This window comes from Anser cygnoides, chromosome 11 (genome assembly GCF_040182565.1).
Source record: "Anser cygnoides isolate HZ-2024a breed goose chromosome 11, Taihu_goose_T2T_genome, whole genome shotgun sequence".
Taxonomy (NCBI): domain Eukaryota; kingdom Metazoa; phylum Chordata; class Aves; order Anseriformes; family Anatidae; genus Anser; species Anser cygnoides.
Genome location: NC_089883.1, coordinates 21,079,766 through 21,095,023, shown reverse-complemented (window position 1 = coordinate 21,095,023; position 15,258 = coordinate 21,079,766). Strand labels below are relative to the sequence as shown.

The 15,258-nt window shown below is 38.0% G+C and overlaps 1 long non-coding RNA gene across 1 annotated transcript in view; it reads right to left on the bottom strand.

Moving 5' to 3' along the window:
• Nucleotides 1-706: 706 nt before the first annotated feature.
• The window catches only part of LOC106033651 (uncharacterized), a 393,452-nt gene continuing 378,900 nt past the window's right edge, over nucleotides 707-15,258 (bottom strand). The window contains exons 7-8 of the long non-coding RNA XR_007161881.2: nucleotides 10,580-10,630; nucleotides 707-1,228 (exon numbers count right to left, since the gene is read on the bottom strand). This is a non-coding gene — a long non-coding RNA (uncharacterized lncRNA). The remainder of the gene's footprint in view (nucleotides 1,229-10,579; nucleotides 10,631-15,258) is intronic.

Below are 15,258 nucleotides of genomic sequence, written 5' to 3'. Positions count from 1 at the left end.
AACACCTCAGATCTCATGCTCTGGTACTAATGGAAATTTGCTTGAATGACACTATGTTGCTTCAACCCTTTTGAGGCATAATCCAGCACCCACTGAGATGAGATAATTCCCATTGATTTCAATGGACTGTGAATTACATCCTTTATTTCCTTTTTAAAGCCCTTTTTATGTTCTTCCTTTTCTTTATGTCAAGGCTTAAATCTGCATTTTCCCCCAAATCACAAATCCTGCTGCCCATGCACATCCCTCAATTGGATCATGCTTGTTCCAAAAGCAACGCCTGCAGCCAGCCGCTCAGGACGCACAGCCAGCCTTCAGCCCTCCTCCTGCACTGTGTCATTAATAAGAACTGACATTTCATATTTCAGCTGTAACATACATAACCAGCTATTTATTATACATACAGAATAACAAATGTAGCATTCTCTGACTTCTGGTCTACAGCGTGGGCTTTCCTAACAGTAGGACATTTTATTATTCTTTCCAAACATGAACGCTCCAAAGCTTTTTTCGGATCCTCTCAAGCATGCTAATAGCAAGTGGGCTCAGGACTGAATTCTCAGGAAACATAAGTAGATGTCATGATCGGTAATGTGGGATCAATGCTTGACCTCTTGCCCTTAATTTGATTAAGTAGCATATAGCTGAACAAAAAGAACAGGTTGGTTAAAAAAAAAAATACACACACACTCCAATAATACACGTAACAATAAAGGGGCATTTCTCTGTTCCAGGGCGTGTTTGGTGGTTCTGATGCTCTGCACTGCCATACCCACGTTGCTTTGATTTCCAGGTTCCTGGGAACACATGCCCAACAAAAAATGCAATTACATGTCCAGACTTCTGTTCTTGTATCACTAAGTAAAATGTGCACAGAATAAACAGTCTGAAAAAAATGCATTGAAACTGCAAAAATCGACCTTTCCTGAAGTTTGCTCAAAGCCACGCTCAAAGCCAGCACCAACCTCCGCCCATCCCACGTCCTGCTCAGCCTGCTGAGGGCACAGTTCAGTGGCTGCTGACTGGGGGCTCCACGTGGATGAACAGGAGGGAGATCCAAACCATTCAGTTCCTCCAGCAGCGCAGCAAGTTACAGAAGTGCTGGAAGTACTTCAGAGGCTGCTCCAACTTGGCCAGGGTTGATGCGGCCCCTTCCTTGCAGGCTGGCTGCTGACACGGGGCAGTTGCTGAGGCACAGACAGCAAAGCTCCCAACAGGCCTGAATGCTCTGGCCACGGAAACAGGCAGGGGAAAAGGTGGAATTATGACAAGTCATGCTCTTCCTTTAGCAAAACACAGCTTTTCACAGGGATCAGCATGGCCTCACAATGGGAAGTACAGCTCAATGTGTATTTTTCTGAGCGCCAGAGTTACCGCACTGTAAAACCTTAAGTTTGGCATATTTCCAACCCAAACCAAAGACTGACATACTTTGGTTCACCCAAACCAATAAATGAACTCTGCTTCAATCAAAATTTGGCTGAAAGTTGTTTTTCATTTTTATTTTTTTATTTTTTTAAACACAGGTACCACACCACTCCAGGTGTCAGTCCCTAATTGCAAGTGGCCTAATCACTTCAAATCACTCTATGGGCCGGAGCTGCCAAAGAAAACCCTTTCTGAGCAACACTCTCATCTTTCAGCACAAGTAGCATGTATTTGCAACATCCCAGGGTCCCTAAAGTCCACAATACTGTAAAAATCCAAAAATGTTTGCAAAGCTTACAGGCAAAGAAAAAACAGTTTTCAAAATGGAATGCATGACCCCAAATGAATTCAATGCCATTTAAAGAAAGAAAAGAAATCAAACCTATACTTCTATTTTTCAACTGCAATAAAAAGAACTAAGACTGTTACAAGACTTGCACTTAACCTCCAGAGTTACACAAATCTCATTGCATGTCTGCTCACCTACAGGAGAGCACAAGTTCAGAACTGTCACCATCATTTGCTTTCCTCCTGTCAAATTGATGCAAGCCTCTTTCTCCTGCCTTTCAAGTGCCATCATCTGAGTGCATTGAATCAATTTCAACTAGTAAACTGCATTATGTGTTCAGAACCAGCCATACTCCGGTTTTGTTTTCTGCATTCTTCTAAACCCACACACCGTATTTAAGCAATAAGCTACAACAGGCAGTGGTAAATGAGTGATTACTGCACTCCTCAGGTGTTGTTATGCAGTATGAAGCTGGAGGCCAAGGTACTCTACCAATCCTGTAGAAATGTACAGTGGGATGTCTTCTACTGAAACAGAATTCATAATCATAAACATAGGAAGCAAGAGAAATTTGATACAAGTATAATGTCACTGTTGGCTAGTCTGAAATACTATATAGAAATAACCCCAAAATTCAAAATGACACAATTATGAGATTTGGATCATCACACAAAATTTGTCAGAACTTGAACCACTTTATTAATATACAGTGATGCAGTCACCCATTACCCCCATTGACAGAAAGATCACCAAACCATTCTGTGAAGGAGAAACAGGTCACAGGTGAGGGAAAAAAAAAAAAAAAAAAAGAGACCATCCTCTAGAATAAGACATTGACCACCAGGATATATTAGACTCCTTCCTCCTTTAGACTTCTCCTCTACTCATCACAGTTCTCTATCAACAATAGACATACAAAACCATCAGTTTTCAGCCAGGATCCAGTCTGGCTTGTCGTCACCGGTGACAGCGCTGCTGCTTTCAGAGAACCCCGGCCTCTTAGCACACAATTCAGGCCTCTTGGCAGGAAGCTGCTTGCAACAGCTTTAATGGTCTTCTGCATCACATGAAGTAGACTAAACAAAACAGTTCTTCCCATTTGTCTTCAAATTCTAAAGATGGCCCCCTTGTGCAACTTATATTATTAATGCAATGGAAGTCAAATTAATAAATGTTTTACAGTGTTAGCTAAGACTAGCCGAACCAGGATGACAGTTAAAGCATCCTACATACATATGAATAACTCACTAATCTGAGTACCTTCTAATCAATTATTTCTAATCAAAGAGAATTCAGTGAAAGAATGACTAATTTTCTCAGTTGATTGAACAACAACAAAGTGGACTTCACCCCAGTAAACAATTTTCAAAGTTGAGGCACATTTTATCATTTTTATTTCTTTTAATGGTCTTCTGATGGAAGATAAAAATTCTGTATCTCTTCTTATACTAAGCTACCAATCTGTTTCCCAGCTTAGCTTTAGCTCCTGCCAATAAGTAAAGGTTGAACAGATGTTAATTTTCCTAAGTCCAAATTAGAACAGACAGTAATACAAGCACCTTGTCCTCATTCCCCTTCTCCCCCAAGATTACTAATAAAGAGTCAATTTTTTGGCTACTGATTGTACCACGTGCTCTAATTACTTATTTAAATGATGGCAAACACATTAAACAATTAAACAGTATTTCAATCAGTGCTCTTTGAAGAGGGAAAGACAAGCATTGGAGACATTTATTAATCACTAAATTATTCTTAAAATTAGCATGACTTTTGAGAATTTTCATTTTGCAAAAACATCATCCTGGGTTAAAATAAAAGCTCAGAACAGCTTTCAGAGCAGAGAGCTCTGAACAGGTCAGTTTGCATCGCCTACAGCCCAGGGGACTTCTAAGGGGAATGCTAATGTGAGAAGCTTTGCCTATAATGAACCAACAAAACCACCGATCTGCCTGTCCCACGGGCTTACATGTAAGTACACATTCAAGCATCCAAAATAAACTGTTATATTTCTGTTTGAAAGGTTGTAGTGAAATACATGAGTGTCACACCGCTTGCCTACATCAAACATATGGATGTCACAGGATGAAAGGCTCAGCCCAAACAGCCACAATAACACAGCTCAGCTTCACAGGTGGGTGTTTGCAGGACCTCGCCAGGGGGACCTCCATCACGTGCGCATACCGACTGCTTGGGTCTGCTCCTTCTGCAAGTTGCCCTCCACAGAGGACACACATAGATGTGTTATCATGTGCTAATAACTGTGCTGACAACCCATGAATTATTCCTGAAACTGTACTCATTAGAACACCAGCAAATGAAAATACCCTCCTTTTGCTTGGTGCCCTGCAGAGTCCTACCCTTACTGTCACTGCTGCTCCCCAAGTCACTGGGAGAAAGTCAGCTCCCAGTGAGCACAGGGCAAGGCTAGTGTGGGCGAGTTTCTGCCATGCACGTTCCCATGTGGAGTGCTGAGCCTGGCCCAGAGGGTTTTGGCTTTAACTTAATGCTAAATCCACATTAGAGAATGATTGATTTGTAACATCTTGAGATCTGGCACCTTTGCTTTAAATAATGTATACCTCAGGAGAATACAACATATGCAATAATATGTGCTTTCTAATCTTGTTATCAATTTCCAGCACAACAAAGCACACACACTAAGGTGTGTTAGAAACTTCACAGCACATGTACTAATTACTAAACAGTGTCAGTCATTTGTCAGCTAGTGGGTTTTGTTTTCTTATGGGAAGGAAATCTCTGGAATACAGTGAAACACACGTGTTCCCTCCCATTGTTCTCAGCTGACAGAGGTAGATTTGGGTGATTGCTTTTTCCTGTTGCTTCTTAACATTGCAAATCAAACTGCAATCAGAATAATGAGGTGTCACTGGTTGAAACCATAGCTGGTACTACATATTGTCAAAGATCGTTCACACTAATCAACTAATAATGGCATTGCTTCCCCCACCGTGCTAAATAAAATTCCCCTGGTTGTGCAACACAATTACTACTAATAACCGTAGAAACCTTAGTGTGTTTAAGGGGGCTGTTTCAGAGATTATCTGGAGACTTATTTTAGGATGAACTGGGGAAGACATATCTATCAGATAGAGATTATTCTTTAGTAATTAACCAGACACCGTTCCCATGGGTGTAAAGTATTTCACAGCATCATGAAGTATTTTTCTTCTAATGATGCACTTGCATTAAAATGGTACTTTTTAAGCTTACGAGGAATAGCTTAAATGTTTAAAAACTTCAATAAATCACTACATTAAGAGCTATTCTTTAGTCTCAGAAAGAAAACATATGAAATAATACTCGAGAAACAATCTGATTAAAAGATTAAGTATTAAAAGAAGGATAATGAATAAAAATTTATTTTATGACAAAAATGCATTGACTGCTCAAGAGAGACATTCCTCATAACTATTAATACAGTTGTTTATAAACTATGCCAGCACAAATGCTGAAAATATTTTGTGCTCTCTAAGCCCGGAACTAAGTCACTTTGAAGGTTTTAGAAATTACTTGCTTATTGAGCTGAATTTCACCTAGATGCAGCAACATTTTTACACTGAGATGACAAGTGCGAAGACAGAATTGTTGTGACACAAATGTTGCGTGGCTTATTTTTGAAAACATTAATCAGAAGGAGAAAAAAAAAAGAGCAAGATCTGAAAGAGTAAGGCAAAGTCTCACGGTTAAATAAAGCTACCCAATATTAAATGCATAAGAAAGACGGAAAATTCAAATCTCTGTTACAGACAAAAATATATCCCAATGATTTGACTGACAATTTTATTTCTGAGTTTTGAAATGCAGGATATCTAGGGGCACAATTTTGTCACCCTGTCAAATATATTTGAACTACTGTTACCACCAGATTCCTTTAAAAGACTGATGATAACAACAAAAAAAGGAAACTCACACAAGCCCAGTTCATTATAGTGTACCTCTGTCGCACCCTGATTTATTAGACTAAAACTGCATCACACAACATATATTTGAGAGGAGATGGATGACACACTTCAATACAAATAAGACCCATAGCCAACCAAGAAGACATTGGCCCAGATCCTCCAACCAAATGATATTTGATGGGTCCCTTACAAAACTGCAGAGCACCATCATTGCACAAGTTACGTTCAAAATTCAACCCTAAACACATATTTTTCCTCAAAATAAAATGAACAAAATCCATGTACTTTATTCAGTCGCATTTCTGTCCTGATACATGAAGGGGAAACAGTTATTTCAGACTGCATTGCAGAGTAACATGGAGAAAAAAACTCTTCAACACCTGATGAAGCCTATTCCTTTTCAGCAAAATAATTAAAAATTGTGCTTAACTTGAGGCACTTTGCTGAACAGAGGGTTTTGCTGAATCAGGCCTTTCACAGATGCAAACTTTTTAACAGCACCAACTGCAATCCTCCAGACTTTTGCAGGCTTATCTGAACTGAAACTGTACTGAATGCCTTCCAAGTTTTGCCCATTACTATTTCCTAATGTTTTGTGTATTGTGCCTCTGACTCCTGGGATCCAGATTTGGAATGCATTTTGAATATTTTAAATCACAAATTTCCCCTTAAAGAAAACAGATGTATGCACATATTCACTTGAGTTCTTTGTAATTTGAAACAGTATCATTTTAAACCAATCTTATTAGATACAGATGAACAAGTTTGTTTTTATCCTGGAGAACTGCTGTTTCTATTATTCTTGTCTTTTTTTTCTAGAAATATTCTTGCATAGCATTTGTTTTCCTGAAGTGAGTAATTACTCTTACTCTGCCATCTTGAGACAGATCCCGAAAACAGGCCTATTGCTGCATCTCAATGAACCTTTTAAATATAAGGCACGCACCGTAAACAATAGACTCCTGAAGGCTGACACTCATTTATGCGTTCTCTGTTTAGATGCGACTACAGCTATCTAATTCCATGATCCCCAACATTTTATGGAATTGCCCCCTTTATTTTTCTTACTCATATTGCCTCCATTGCCAAATTCAGGATGAGAAAAGTCCTTACAAAACGTAGGATGGTTTGAGGTGCTTTGTGGAGTATCCAGCCAGGCCATTTTAACTATAATTTATTTCCACATCTGGAAGACTGGTTGGAAGCATTTTCAGACACTGATGTATTCTCCTTGCATTATCAGGAATCAAGTAAAACATTGGACTAGAATCAGTGATCACCACCAATGCACAGATGAATGCCTATAGCAAACTAAGCCTTCAAACTGCAGAACAATTCTTGCTCATTTTCTTTGGTATCTGTCTGCAGCTAACATCTGTTTCCAGTTATGGCACTAACAAAGGCTTCTCCTCTGACTATTATTAACAGACAAGCTCACAGTGCCACTGGGGTGTACTTCTGTGGAACGGCTGGCAAGGGAAGTCTGACAGGGTTGCTCACAGAAAAGGCAGTTTAAATCGCATCTGCCTGCTTACTCAGCCTGATACCTCTCACAGCTTCTCTTGGTGAATTGGAAGGAAGAGAAGTACAAACACTTTTCTACAAAAGTTGGAAAACAGGATCTTTCCACAAAAAGAAAATCTTTATCCTGAAAAAAATAACGCCCCAAAATACTTATAGAACTCATCTATCACGGGATCAAGAGTTTGGTTATTCAGACTGCTAATTCCCAAGGATTTCAACAGTTTCTAAATCCTTGGAGACTTCTGAGACCCTGTGTCCCAGTACAGTCTCAACATCACTAGTCACACATGCTCTCTGTCTCTTGATATCTAACCACTTGGATCTGCTTTCAGTTAATTAGCAACCTTCCCTGGAATGCCCTTCCTCAGTAGCTGGCAGTTTAAACAGTGGCAAAACCACCAGATATTTTAGTTTCCAATAACTGGCTAATGCAACTAAAGATTTATCTTAGCAGAGACAGGATAACAACACTGCATTTTATTATTATTATTATTTAATCTCCCCAAATCATTCAGAGCTAATTATCTACTTCACTGGTATTTTGGGAATGTGGTTTCTCTTATGATCCAAAATGAAAATGGTCTCAAAGCTGAGGAGAAGACAGAGCTCTACATATCCCCCAGGAAGCACATGCTTCTTTCAGATGCACAGCAACTAACCCACCATGACATGGGATCAAACACAAAGCTTGTGGGAACAAGACTAGATCTGCCTCCTACTTCTGCTTTAGTTCTGAGAAGATTTAATTCAGTCCTTTTCTTGTTAGTGGTGTGTACTGAGGAAATAACGCCAGTAACAAGTGTTACCATGATCATAGTAGTAAATTACCTGTGTTTTTGATTGAGAGCTGGGCCAAAGACATGTGCCTGTAAAAAGGCAGCAGGAATCTGCGATCTGAGAAGCACATAACATACCATTTGTTTCCTAATCTTTTGCCCTTTTTCTTAGGTTGATACAGTAAGTTGTCAGCAACACCAATAATGTAGTTTTGTCAACCAAATCGGCTGAATGACTTTTCCTTGTTGTCTGGTTTCCAACATCATTGCAATGCTTGAAAAAATGAATTCTAATGAGGTATTACAATGACAGGACATTAATAGAGGTCTACACCAACAGATTTAGAAAGTGGAGAAGCATGACAAACAGCATACCCTAAAGTTTAGAAAACGAGTGAACCGGGAGTTTTATTTTCATTCTTCAGAGAACATGCATTAGTTGGGCAGCAGATGACATTGGTGAAGAAAGTAAAATAAGCACGTCTCTATGTACATGGCTGAGTTTTGAGATCATTTTCATGAAAGCACAGCACAGGAGTGTATTTGTATAACAAAACCTTGCAGAAACTAAAAGACATTTAAAGCAATGACATAGACTAATTCTGTGTAACAGTAGGAAAGTTAACAATGCACAAACAAGACATCTGAGCGGAAGGAGATGCAATTTCCACACAAGGGAATAAAAAGGATGAGAAGAATGGGAAGTGGAAATAGGGTGGCATTAAGCAGAATCTATGTAATTAAAAATGCTAATAGCCTCTTGGAGGCTGTTTCCAAAACAAGCTATTTCCTTTAGACAATCAAAACATCATCAAGTTAACTATGTGCAAAGCCTGATCTCTCCTTATTGCAGAGAACAGATCAGAATGCTTTTGCCTCTGGGGTGGGTTGTGGGTTGTTTGTCTCTGCTATTGGTATCACAGTCAATGGTAATCAATTTAGACTTTGACATTGTATCAAATAAATATCTCCCCAGGCTCTTCCTTATTCAGTTTGGTTCAGTGACAATTTTAGAGAAGACCCAATCTTAACTCGCATAAATTAATCTATGTCACAGTTATATACTGGGACTTGATACCGACCTCTCTATACCAATGTAAAATTGATGCCACGTGTCATGGCTTTAATGTCAACATACACTTTTGTTGCTGAGTACAGACCCTGGTGTTTATTTTCTTTTTCTTTTTTTTTTTTTTTTTAAATCTTATTTTACATGGGTTTTTGTTTCTTTTCTCATTGTGTACAAGTGAATTTTAATTTAGAATAGTCCTGTAGACCCATCAGTCTTTATTGAGGATAAAGCATACACCAGCTGCAGCTACCATAAAAATACGTTAGGATGGGTCTTTCCATTAGATTAGATATTGGTGAAAATGATGCGTCTCAATAGCACTGTAACCTCAAGGACCTGTTCTAAATCAGATGATGTACTGAGAAGGTGCCAGTATCATCTCTAAATCATATTGCTTCACTTGAACGGACAGCAATGCTGTCTAGAAGTAGAGCCTGAAACTAGATGATTTTGAACTCTAGCATTAAATCAAAGTACTTGATTTATTTCAGTGATATCTCTTAGGATTATTCTATTCAGCAAAGCACTAACATACTAGGACTAGAAAAATTCAAAATAATTTTTGACTGTTACAGAAATGCCAAACAAAGCTGCACTGCAATTTTGAAAGATTCAAGTAAGTTAATACATGCACATTATACCCAGCACAGTAGAGGTCTGTATTTTAGTGAAAACGGTGAAAGTTCTCTATTGTCATCTGGTTAAAAAAAAAAGTGCATCTATTCTCATAATTTCATTCCACCCTCCCCCCCTTCCCTACTGTCACGTCCCAACATCTGTATAACCAATAGCCTTCACACATTCTATCCAAGACTTTGCCCAGTCTATCACTTATCGCTACCTGGGTTCGTCAGGCAGCTGCAGAGCTGCTTCCCTCCCCTCAGAGAAGTTCAATTGTTTTTACTTTTCTCTCCCTGCTGTTTCCTTCTCAAATAGTTCCCAGGCGTGATTGCACGTAGTTCCCAAAATGCATCAAAATACAAATTTCTGCTCTTTCTTTTCCAATAACATTTATAATTGGGGAGCTTTGTTTACTCATGGATATTTTTGCTCCACTTTTTATGCCTAGAAAAAGGAAATATATTATGTAGCCTGCAATACCTTACTGTGATAATCAGGTGGACTTTTTTACATATCTATTGGCATAATGTTAATATGGATAGTCTGGTTTAAATATAGTTGATTCTAAAATGTGATTAAAGGAGATGCCTGGTCTGAAAAAAAAAAAGTTTTCTTTTCAGAGTTCAATGCATTACACATTTTCCTCAATGAACCTTAAAAAGTAATTATTCATTTAATCAAAGCAGAAAACGGATTAATGACATTACAAGAACTCATGAGTCTTTGGGATTGAAGTAACGAAATATAAGCAGAGCTTTTAAACTCATGCAAATTTGCAGTCATTCACTGCAAAATAAACAATATTATCTAATTTCAGCCCCTTGATTATAAGTTATCTCCATGAATACCTCAACATCCTCCTTTAGGCTGTTCTGTACCTAAATAATTTGAAAGTTCACTCCTCAGCTTTTGAACCACCAGAAAAGTTTTTATTAGGAAAACTTACCCTTGACGAACTTGCTCTCCCCCAGGACTGTACACATTTCCACAAAAATTTCTGTGGGGAAAATAAAGACTGGTGACTATTTTTGCTGGAAAATTGAGAAACATTTTTCATGACACTGACATGACACTAATTTCTTTCAAAATGAGTTTCATGGGAAACCTGGCTTTCGTCCTGATTCAAAATGCAGCATGTTCTGACATTTCCAGAGGCCTACTGCTACCTAGAAAATGTGTGGCTTTTTGATTCAAGTCATTTTTCCTTAGACAATTAGCAGTAATTTTGGAGAACATGATAAATTTTAGGACCCCCATTTACAGACACAGATCTAGTATACTAGATACCATACAAATGCAGGATGTGAAGTAATCCCTTGCTATGCTTACTTTGCAGAATAATGAATCTCTATTTGACCATATGCTCTGACCTCTGATGGCAATTCTTTGTGTGTCAAATTTGCTTTCAGAAACAAGCTTGTACATGGATTTGAATAGTGGTGGTGTTACTCAGAGAGAAACAAAGGCAGCCATAGTTCCGTAGAACACACAACAAAAAATAAAATAGGTAATGAGTTTACTATAATAGGGACATAATAAAATAATAAGCTCACCAAATACAGGATAAAACTGCTAGTAAGAGAGCTTTTAATCTTTATTTGATCTTGTTGGCTCTGATTCAAATTAGGAGCAATTTTGTGGATGTCAGTGGAGTTATTCAGGTATAAATCTGGTCTGAGAGCAGAAGCTGGCTTACCATTCAAGCATATTTAATAGAGAGAGAGGGAAAAAATGTCAATAGCTGTTCACAGTGTTCTCATAATTGAATTAATATTGCAATTCACCATATTGAAAATGAAGCCTCTTCAGTTTTTGATACCGAACTAAAACACTGCTTACTTTCAATACTTAATCTGTGTTATCACAGAAAGAAGCAGATTGCAGTTGATTCTTACAGCTGTAAGGATTCTCTCACAAATCTACAAATGCAGATCTAGTGCCTGATGTACCCCTGTTTGAGCAATCCAGACTGATGAAAAATTCCATATGCTTTGTAAATAAAGACTAGTCACACAAATGGGAGCTGAAGGACTATAGAAGTGATTTACAACTGCCAGAATCAAAGTCTTTGTCATATTCATAGAGCAGTACTCCTGTGACAGAATTTGCTTATGACATTTCCAAGGTTCAGCCAAAGTCCCTTCCATTAGAATCCTATTAAAAGATACTTAAGAATCATCTTTCACATCCCTTTTTGTTTTCATGCACCTATATTCCATACTCTGCTTTCAATTACTCCAATGCCAATCCAAAACTCACCTATCAGAATCTATGGAATAAACCTAGATTTAAAAGAAGAACTGGGAACATTTTTGCCCGTTTGAATTTTAAAGTCTATCCCTTTTACTCCAAAGTTAGCGAAACAGGCCATGCATCACTTTAATATCTTCACTGTCCTATGTGGTTCCTTGTCCTATGTGGAAATTTGAACATAATTAAATCATCTTGACTGTTTTTAATGAGAAAAGAGGCCCATAATACTTTTTTTTTTTTCCTCTCAGAGACACAGACTCCATAATATAAATTTCATTAAAGCATTCCAAGAAATTGTAATCTATAGTGTACCCATAGTGTCTAGGAATGTACATGGGTAATGGGTTTTCAAAACTCATACATCACTTTGTGTGGACCATAATCCTTGCATGCATAAGCTTTGCTCTTCAGTCATGAGAACATCTCATTAAAGATCAGTCCCAGCTCTCAAAAGTGGAATTTGAATGCATCCTCAGTAAGTTTGCAGATGACACCAAGTCAGGTGGGAGCGTGGATTGCTTGAGGGTAGGAAGGTTCTATAGCGGGATCCGGAAAGGCTTGCTCAGTGGGCTGCATCCAGTTATACGGCATTCAACAAGGCTAAATGCCAGGTGCTGCACTTGGGTCATAACAACCATAATCATAAATATACAGCACTGTTGACTCTGATGGTTGGACCAGATGATCTTGAAGGTTTTTTCCAACCTTAATGATCCTATGATTTCAATATGGAATATGGTCTAACTTCCTTTCAATTCAGTGACAAAATGTATGAAGAGGGTTAAAAATAGGGCCATAAGATGTCTGAAGAATAATAGCATATATATATATATGTATATATTTAGTCTAAAAAAAAGAAAAAGAGAAGAAGCAAAAACTCCGTACTGGTTTTTGTTTAAGGAATACTTCTTAATGTTTTCCATCATGGTTGTGAAAAACAAAGCCTACATATGCCTCAGGACAGGAACAACAATTTGAAGACGAATTTGTAACCTTTACCAGTTAGTCACAGCATTGTTTTTATGTATAAATGGTGTCTTGCTTCTCCTTGGACAGCTCAGTCCTGCAAATTCTTGTTCATTCAAGCAGATTTCCCCAAAATCCAATTGCATAAAGGATTGCAAGAAGAGATGAAAGCCTTTAGAGATGAATTAAAGTTTTGACTGAAGCCACTGGTTTAGGGCTTAATCCTGCTAGGTTCAGAGCACTCTGGCTTCCAACCAGCAAAGCATTCAAGCATGTGACTGCTTAAACTTGATGGGACTACTCACATGCTTAAAGATAAGCTTGAGTTTAAGTGCCTGGCTGTATAAGGCCAGCCTGCTCAGCCAGAATCAAATCTTTAGTCCGTTTGGTCATTGCAGTGCTATATGCTATTCACATTTTGGGCTCACTGCCTGCAATCCAAGGTTTAATTTCCTCAGCTTTTGGGCTTTCTGTGAAGTACTTTTAGCTGATACTCTAATATCTGCCCAAGGCTCCATAAATCAAATGCCAAATGCAAACCAAATAAATGGTGAAAATCCTGGAAATTGTGTATCCCATCATGGTTGCCCAGCTTTAACTCTTTTCTTCCCACTCTCTCAGCTCTATATTATCTTCTCTTTTCTGTTACAGTTTCTCCTCTGAAACTCAGAGATGTGATATTCACAGCCAAAGAAACTGCTGTCCAAGTTAGCGTGATAGCTGTAGTTACAGCACTTCCATGATCCTTCAGACCTTTCATATAAATCCATTTAGCCACTTGCTAAAGTATATCTCACCAGGGGAAAAACAGGAAGAGTTAAAGAGAAGGATTCACAGCAGTTGATGCCCTTTTACTATCCTTGATGACTAAAACCACTTCTAAATAACGTCAGCTACAAACAAGCTAGGTTGTTATTTAAAATATAATGTTCAGGTTTCTAGGATACTTAGTTTGTACAGGTTTACTGCTACATTGTCTGCTGGGAGTCCTTTATGTGAGTTGAGTGGCTTTCCCAGACGAAAGCAAGTATAAATAATACTATAAATGTATGTCGAGGCAGTCAATATCATGTTATAATGTTGCATTACAGAACACTGTGTTGTCCTTTAATTAAATGACAAAATGCTGGCAATCTTGTTGAGGGAAAAAAAGAGAAAATATCATTTTAGCTAAAAATTATACTTTGCATTAGCTCAGAAAAAAAAATTTGTTCAAAGATTTTTGCAATCTAAAAATCACATTAAACAAGCAAAGATACTGCAGGGATAGGTTGCATGTAATTCAATTTTTTCTTGCATACTAATGTTCATTGAACTTTTGCACTGAACAAACTAATATAGCTTTCTCTTGGAAGACAAAAAAAAATAAAAATGTCTGTGATAACAGACACAAAAACAGTAAGTCAAGTAACAAAGCCCCTTAGACAAAAACCCTGTTCCCATATTAACACATCTCTCCAAGTTCCTGTTATTTTCTGTGGAGAGATGCATGAATTATGGGAATCAAAATGTCTTCATACAAGATGCAAACTTAATAATAATTAAGTGTTGTTTTGCTAGAATTTTGGAGTACTCACTTGTGTTTTGATCTCTGACTTAGTTAAAATTCAGAGATAGCTAAATGAAAAACAAAAACAACAGTTGCAGTTGTCAGCTAATACATAAAAGATGTTTTTTGTGCAAAATACCTTGTATATATTGCTTGAAAATATCTTCTAAAATTGATGAAGAACAAATTTTCTACTGTAACATTCAGACTCTTTGTAAAGTGACTCAAAATGGAAATCTCCTCTCTCAGATGCTATTTTTCTAACATATTTTGGGCTACTCCTCCCCTAGCTCACAAGGTGACATTACTGAAGCAAATGGAATCATGTTCCCTTTAAGCTGCTGTTCACATCCCATGAACAGCTGCGAAGCTACCTTTCTCTATCTGTCACAAAGTCTCCTTTCAGAAGGATTCCTATGAAAAAACTACACTAGACATCTGAACAGCTTCCTACACTGCTGACCAATATCGCCAAGCCGGTCCCTTATGCCTCCTCTCGCATCGTCCATCCATTATCACTCAAATTCTACTAGTTTAGGCAGTGTATTTGTTCTGTGTTTGTTTGGCACCTAAGACAAACCCTGAACAGTATTGAGTGTTTATGCTGATACACAGAAATAATTAAACAAAACTGTTGGAGTGCCAAATTTGGCTAAGAATATATGCATGCAAGCTAGAACAAGGTCTACCTGAACACTGGTGTGCAATGCACTCTGTGACAAATGCAGAACTCTGAAAAGATAAAAACTGGCTGTAAGCAGTCTCACAGATATGTGAGAAGTGTGATATGAATCCTACAGGAGAATTTATCGCTGAAAGAAAACTACCAGAATTTAGCAGTCATGAGTTACCGTTAA